Genomic DNA, 7,449 nt, shown 5'->3' on the forward strand with positions numbered 1-7,449 from the left:
GGTAGCCGGTTTTTCCTGAGCCCATGACAGCACACCTTGAGAGAGAGGATCCGCCCCACCAAGGACAGGAAACCGTCTGAAATAAAAGGGCGGTACCTCTCCCTCGCTTCAGTTGTTTACAGAGCATTGAGAGGACCTCCCTAAACAGGTTAGGCACATAACCAACACCACAATATACATATACACACCACCGCAAACAGTGCACACCAGGGTGTGAGAAACATAGAAAAAATAAGGGGGGGAAACTACGGGTGCTGTCATGGGCTCAGGAAAAACCGGCTACCGGTAAGTAACCTTGGTGTTTTCCCCTCCCCCATGACAGCACACCTTGAGAGAATTTTGGAGAATTTATGAGCACCCTAGGGAGGGACCACCGCCTGAAGTACCCTTCTCCCAAAGGTGAGATCAGAAGAGGATAGATCCAACCGATAGTGCTTAAAGAAGGTGGATGGTGTAGACCAAGTAGCAGCCCTACATATCTGCTCGATCGAGACGTCTGCTCTCTCTGCCCAGGAGGTTGCAACGGCTCTGGTGGAATGAGCCCTCACATTGTCCGGGGCTGGAACCCCTGTGGACGTATAGGCTAAGCAAATGGCCTCCCTGAGCCACCTAGAGATGGTACCCTTGGACACCCCGTGACCTTTCCTACACCCTTGAAAGGCCAGGAACAGAGAACCGTCTTTCCTCCACAGACTAGTCATGTGAATGTACTGTAGCAGGGACCTCCTAACATCTAGGCTATGGAACCTGACTTCCCCTGGGTTCTTGGGATTGCTGCAGAACGAGGGTAGCACAATCTCCTGACTACGGTGAAATCTAGATACCACCTTGGGAAGGTATGCTGGATCTGGCCGCAAGGTGACCCTATCCTCAAAGATTTGTGTGTAAGGAGGATTAACCGAAAGGGCCTGCAGATCACCCACCCTACGGGCTGACGTTAAGGCCACTAGGAGGATGGTCTTAAGGGTGAGAATTTTTGGAGAAACCTTGTGTAGAGGTTCAAATGGTTCACTAGTAAGAGCGTTCAAGACTAAGTTCAGGTCCCAAGGAGGAACACCCAAGGATCTAACCGGTCCTGCTCTGGCACAGGACTTGATAAACCTCGAGATCCACCTATTCCCAGCCAGATTACAATTGTAGAGTGCTCCCAAAGCTGAAACTTGAACCTTAAGGGTCCCTGTAGCTAGACCCAGGTCCCGCCCCTTTTGCAGAAATTCCAGGATCCCTCTGATCGGAGGTTAGCTCGATAGCGGGATATCTATAAACTCTAGGAATTTACCCCAAACCCTGCTATAAATCTTAGTTGTAATTGGTTTTCTGCTCCCCAATAAAGTAGAAACTAAGCCTGGTGAAAACCCCTTGCTACTCAATAGCGACCTCTCAAATTCCATGCCGAAAGATGGAACCCCCTGGCCTGGGCATGGAATACTGGTCCCTGCATGAGAAGGTCCGGCCTCTCTGGTAGAATCCAGGGATCTGACACCGACATTAGCCGAAGCAGAGAGAACCAAGGCCTCTTGGGCCAAAAAGGGGCTATCAAAATCACCCTGGCGCCTTCCTCCCGGATCTTCCTCACCACTACTGGAATCATCACTAATGGCGGAAAGGCATAGGCCTTCCTGAACCCCCAAGGAATCTGGAGGGCATCTACGGCATGGGGATTTTCTGCCGGATTTAGGGAGCAAAATCTCTGCACCTTTCTGTTTGCCCTTGTGGCGAACAGGTCTATGTCTGGCTGCCCCCATAACTGGACAATCTGATGGAAGACCTCCGGGTTCAACCCCCACTCCCCCTGTCTTAGGGTATGGTGGCTTAGAAAATCTGCTTTCACGTTTTCTATCCCCTTTATGTGAAGGGCGCTGAGGGATAGGAGGTTTCGCTCTGCTAGACCAAGGATCCTGTCTGCCACCACCATCAGAGGGCGTGACCTTGTCCCTCCTTGGTGATTCACATAGGCTACTGCTGTCCGGTTGTCGGACCTGACCTGGACATGGTGATTTTGGATGTGAGGGAGGAAGCCCCTGAGGGATCTTTCTATGGCCCAAAGCTCCTTTAAGTTTGAGGATGCTCCCCCCTCATGGTAAGCCCAGTGACCCTGTATTGCGAGTTCTGCCAGATGACCCCCCCATCCGGAACTGCTTGCGTCGGTCGTAATTACCCAATCTACTGGTCTGGACCATTGAACGCCTGCGGTTAGATTTCCCCTGACTGTCCACCACGAAAGGGAATCTACTACTTGTGGGGAGAGAGCCTGCCTTCTAAATGCCCGTTGCAGGACCTCTGTGCTGACAGGACCTCCCACTGAAGCCGCCTCATATGCCCCTGGGCCCACATTACTGCTGGGAGACAGGCCGTCATAGAACCCAGGAGGGACATTGCCTCTCTCAGAGACATCTCTGGAGCTTGAATGGCCTTCGAGACTAATGCAATCAACCTGCAGATTTTGTCCTCTGGGAGGAAGCAGGTTTGGCGACGAGAGTCTAGGATTAGACCCAGAAAGGTCTGAGTCCTGGAGGGGGTTAGTCTTGATTTTTGGAAATTTACTAACCACCCCAGCTGATGCAACACTTCCGTGACCACTAGGAGCTGACTGGAGCAGTGGGCTTCTGTTTTCCCTATTATCAAGAAGTCGTCTAAATATGGCACGATCACTACATTCTTGATCCGTAGGAAGGCTGTCACTTCTGCTATTAGTTTCGTAAATATTCTCGGGGCAATGGAGAGGCCAAAGGGTAGGGCAGCAAACTGAAAATGCCTCAGCTTCCCCTGAATAAACAGGGCTACTCTCAGATACTTCTGATACTCCGGATGGATTGGGACGTGATAATATGCATCCTTCAAGTCTATTACAGCCATAAAGCAGTTGCGATGTAAGAGCTTCACTGCCGAGCTTACTGACTCCATCTTGAAAGTCTGGTTTTCTACTACTTGGTTCAGACTCCTGAGGTTGATGATGGTCCTTAAGGACCCGTTTGTTTTTTTTATCATGAATAGTGGGGAATAGAACCCCCTCCCTCTCTGTGTTGCTGGTACTTCGAGAAGGACCTGCTTTCCTACTAACTCTAACACTTCTGTTTCCAGGGCTAATTGTTCTTCCTGGACCTTTCGTAGGGGGGTAACCACAAAGGTCCGCCAGGGGGTCTGGCTGAACCGGATCTTCAGGCCCCCACTGATAATTTTCAGAATCCAGGGGTTTGCTGTTATCGCATCCCAAGCTGGAAGAAAGTGGGAAAGCCTTCCACCCACTTCCAGCCTGGCGTCATTGGGAGGATCTCTTCGAACTCGAGGATGGTCCTCCAAACATGTAGCCCGATTCTTTTTTGGACTTGGCTTCCCATTTCTTTTTGTCTCCCGGAGGACGACCCCGGTTAAATTTTCTCCTCCGAAAACTAAATCTTCTTGGTTCCCCCGAAAATCCCGGGAACCCTTTGGTTTTATCGCCTGCTTTTTCCAACAGGTCTTCTAACTTTTGGCCAAACAGGAGTCTACCATCACATGGGAGGGAGCACAGTTTCTGTTTCGAAGGTAGGTCGCCTGGGCAACCTTTGAGCCACAAGGCCCGCCTGGCTGCGTTGGATAGTCCCGCTGCCCTAGCTGACAGTCTGACCGAGTCAGCTGAAGAGTCGGCCAGGAAGGCCGATGCTGTTTGTATTAGAGGTAGCTCTGCAAGTATTGCCTGTCTGGAGACCTTTTTATCTTTAAGCTGGTCTTCCAGCTGTTGGAGCCACACCATCAAGGACCTCGCCACACAAGTGCTAGCCACCGCTGGTTTTAGGCCACCTGCCGCCGCCTCCCACGTGTGGCGCAGGAAGGAGTCAGCTCTTTTATCCAGGGCATCTTTTAGGACGCCAGAGTCCTCCAAGGGCAGGGAAGATCTTTTTGATGACCTTGCCACAGTCCCGTCCACCTTGGGGATCTTATCCCAAGGTTCCGCATCCTTCTCTTCGAAGGGGTACCTTCTTTTGGAGAAGGAGGGTAAAGCCCCTGATCTCTCAGGTCTCCTCCACTCCCGGTCAATGAGGCCCTGAATCTTACTGTTAACCGGAAATGAGCGTCTCTTCTTCTCTCCCAAGCCCGCAAACATGATGTCCTCCCGGGATTTAGATGCTCTCTCTTCCTCCAGACCCATGGTTGATCTTACTGCCCTAACCAGTCTGTCTGTATTCTCAATGGGGAAGCAGGGTCTACCGCCCCCCGATGAGGAAGAGGACGATGAATCCCACTGCTCCTCGGACTGGGAGGAATCAGAGACGGGGGAAACCTCTCTACGGGGCCTTTTCTTCCCTCTAAGGAACCCTTTCAGGGACCCCTGAACTTCTGCATGTACTATGGACTTTAAATCTGCAGCAAAATCCTGGGAATTCTCAGCTATGGTTTTGGTCACACAGCCCTGGCAAAGTGGTTTCTGCCACTCTACTGAGAGAGAAGCTTGGCAAAGGGCACACATTCTATGCTTTTGCTTGGCACTACTCTTCTTAGGCTCCTAAAAAAAGGAAGCACATAAGAGACTTCCCGTTATTAACCAGTGACATTAACGAAGCTCACTCACCCTCGGAGGTCACAAACGGGTACCGGATTCGGAGGCTGTCGCGGAACCGATGATTCCATTCTGGATGGTCCCGAGGCACTCGAAGCCTTACTCCTGCGGCTGCCACTACGATTACTCGAGCGGCTGTCTGTATACGATGCATCCCTCTGCTTTTTCTGTTGCTGAGGTGGGGGGGTAAGCTGCTGCTGCTCCTGGCTATCTGGATCAGCCATGTCTCAGAAGCGCACCACGCTTCCAGGATAGCTCCCCCCCCCTTAAATATAGGGCCATCCAGCCTCCTCCGGTCTGTGGGCCCTCCCCCTTCCTCAGGCCGGAGCTCCGTTGAAAAAAAAAAAAAAACGGCCTGGGACGCTCCGATGGGCGCCGCCATCTTGGATCGGCGCCGCCTCCTGACGTCACCCAGCGCGCCGCTCCCAGCGTGCCCTGCGCCGTCAGGCGCGTCACACCCGGAAGCGTTCCACACTGCAGGGGGAGGACGGCGCCGCGGTCTCCGGGAGGACAGAGCCTGCCTCACCGCGTGCGCCCCGCTCGGCGCAGAGACCCCAGGGGAAGCTGCGGACGGCGCTTCTGGGATACTGAACCCGGTGCACAGGCCAGTGCCCGCTCTTCCACACCGGGACAGCCCCAGGTAAGTCTTCTTACTTCCAGACAGGTTCCCCATCAAGGACAGGAAACCAACTGAAGAGAGGGAGAGGTACCGCCCTTTTATTTCAGACGGTTTCCTGTCCTTGGTGGGGCGGATCCTCTCTCTCAAGGTGTGCTGTCATGGGGGAGGGGAAAACCATGTAGAAGGTGATAATTCAATAACTGATGGAGACTATACTGAAAATCAAACAAATTTACGTTTATTATGGAAAAAGAACAATTTTTGCAAAAAATATTAGAAATAAGAAACAGTTTTCTTGGTGATCTTTTTTTTTTATTGGGGATCAGATCTTCTCTGCTGGTCAGGCTGCATACCACCAACACAGGAGTATTGCCAGTGCACGACACCTTCAGGACTCATGAAGTAGTCAGAAATTGCAGAAATTGATCTGGATATCTGAAAAAAACAAAAAACAAACATTAGGTACACACTGATGACAATATACTTTTCATCCCATATGATAATAATTTACCTCCTCAAATCTTGATATAGCACATAGAAGTGCCCCTTGTCAGATCTTTCCTGCACTATACCCACAGTTTTTTCAGTCTTCTTCTAGTCCGCTCCTATGGAACAGTAATTGATTAGTGCACACCACGGGGAAAAAAAAAATGAAATGTACATTCTACCTACATTTATATTACCTGCGCGTTGTGCATACGCAGGATATTTAGCACACTAATCAATAGCAGGTTCATATACGGCCTGCGGAGACGCAGGGGCTGCTCTTCATCTGGCATTGTGTGACTTGCAAAAAGCAGAATGGAAAAAGAGGGGTTGGGCAAGGAAATGACATCAGAAAATCAATTTTTTTTTCAACTATCTTTATTAGCTCCCAACCACATACATTTCTGTGTAAAAACGCATGTAAAAACCACATCAAAAACGCATGTAAAAACCACATCAAAAACGCATATAAAAACCACATCAAAAACACATGTAAAAACGCATGCGTTTTTCCTGACAAGGAGATGAAGAAACACACAGGAAATTTCTGCTTCAAATACTGTCCGTGCGCACATACCCTGACACTTGTAGTAAATCTTGCGCTCAATACATCTGACACTTACTAGTCCACATCAGAAAATTCTAGATCCATCCAATAACGTAGAAGCTTGATTCTTTTTGAACTCATTACTTCCCCCTTCAAGCTCTGAGCCCGAATCGAGTATCACAGCCGCTTGCCGTTGTTAAATATACATTTTCAGTGCATATTTTTTTTTATTCAGGACTTCTTACCAGATGTGATACTCCAAAGAAAATGTCATGATAATTCTTATAAAAAAAGTAAGGGTTTATGGGATTGTCCATCAAAAAGAATTATTGTAGCAAAATGCAAAAGATGAGAAGGTGTTACAAATAAATAGTTCATTTGTCCATATTTAGTCAGTTCGATTAGTTGAGGTTTGTTCTCACTATTCTTTTCCCTGGATTCTGAATGGAAGTTTGCGTCTGTCCATGTCAATTTCATGTCCTAAGATGTTGCAGGAATAGGAGCATGTGTCAGCTGCTTATCTATGAGTGAGAAAATCCAAGATCCGGATCCAGCAGGAGCACATGTCAGCCTCGGTGTGTGTAAGCCCAAAATGCTACAGGGCCAAGAGCAAGTGTCAGCTCCTGAACACAGACCCCCTGAGTGGAGAAAGAGAAGAATGACCATCCTCCTGTGTGTCACGTGGTATGTACAGTGGTGTGAAAAAGTGTTTGCCCCCATTTCTGATGTCTTATTCTTTTGCATGTTTGTCACACTTATATGTTTCAGATCACAAAACTAATTTAAATATTTGGCAAACATAACACAAGAAAACACAAAATGCAGTTTTTAAATGAAGGTCTTTATTATTAAGGGAAAAAGAAATCCAAACCTACAGGGCCCTGTGTGAAAAAGTGATTACCTTTCCCCCTTAAAACATAAATTAACTATGGTTTATCACATCTTTGGGAAGCTGAGTAAATTTCCCTATCTACACACAGGCCTGATTACTGTCACACCTGTTCTCAATCAAGAAATCACTTAAATAGGACCAGCCTGACCAAGTGAAGTAGACGAAAAGATCTTCAAAAGCTAGACATCATGCTGTGATCCAAAGAAATTCAGGAACAAATGAGAAACAAAGTAATTAAGATCTACCAGTCTGGAAAAGGTTATAAATCCATTTCTAAAGCTTTAGGACTCCAACGAACCACATTGAGAGCCATTATCCAGAAATGGAGAAAACATGCAGTTGAAACCAGAAATTTACTTACACTATAT

General features: G+C 48.4%; 1 long non-coding RNA gene across 1 annotated transcript; it reads right to left on the bottom strand.

Annotated features, from left to right (window-relative positions):
- Positions 1-5,461: 5,461 nt before the first annotated feature.
- LOC141270709 (uncharacterized) lies at positions 5,462-5,969 on the bottom strand. Its single transcript, XR_012321732.1, has 3 exons — positions 5,840-5,969; positions 5,668-5,761; positions 5,462-5,591 (listed from the first exon to the last, which is right to left on the bottom strand). It is a non-coding gene; the product is annotated as an uncharacterized lncRNA (long non-coding RNA).
- Positions 5,970-7,449: the final 1,480 nt, after the last annotated feature.

The sequence above is a fragment of the Phyllobates terribilis genome, unplaced genomic scaffold, assembly GCF_046119375.1.
Source record: "Phyllobates terribilis strain yellow unplaced genomic scaffold, ASM4611937v1 Scaffold_5__5_contigs__length_657084704, whole genome shotgun sequence".
NCBI classification, from domain to species: Eukaryota; Metazoa; Chordata; class Amphibia; order Anura; family Dendrobatidae; genus Phyllobates; species Phyllobates terribilis.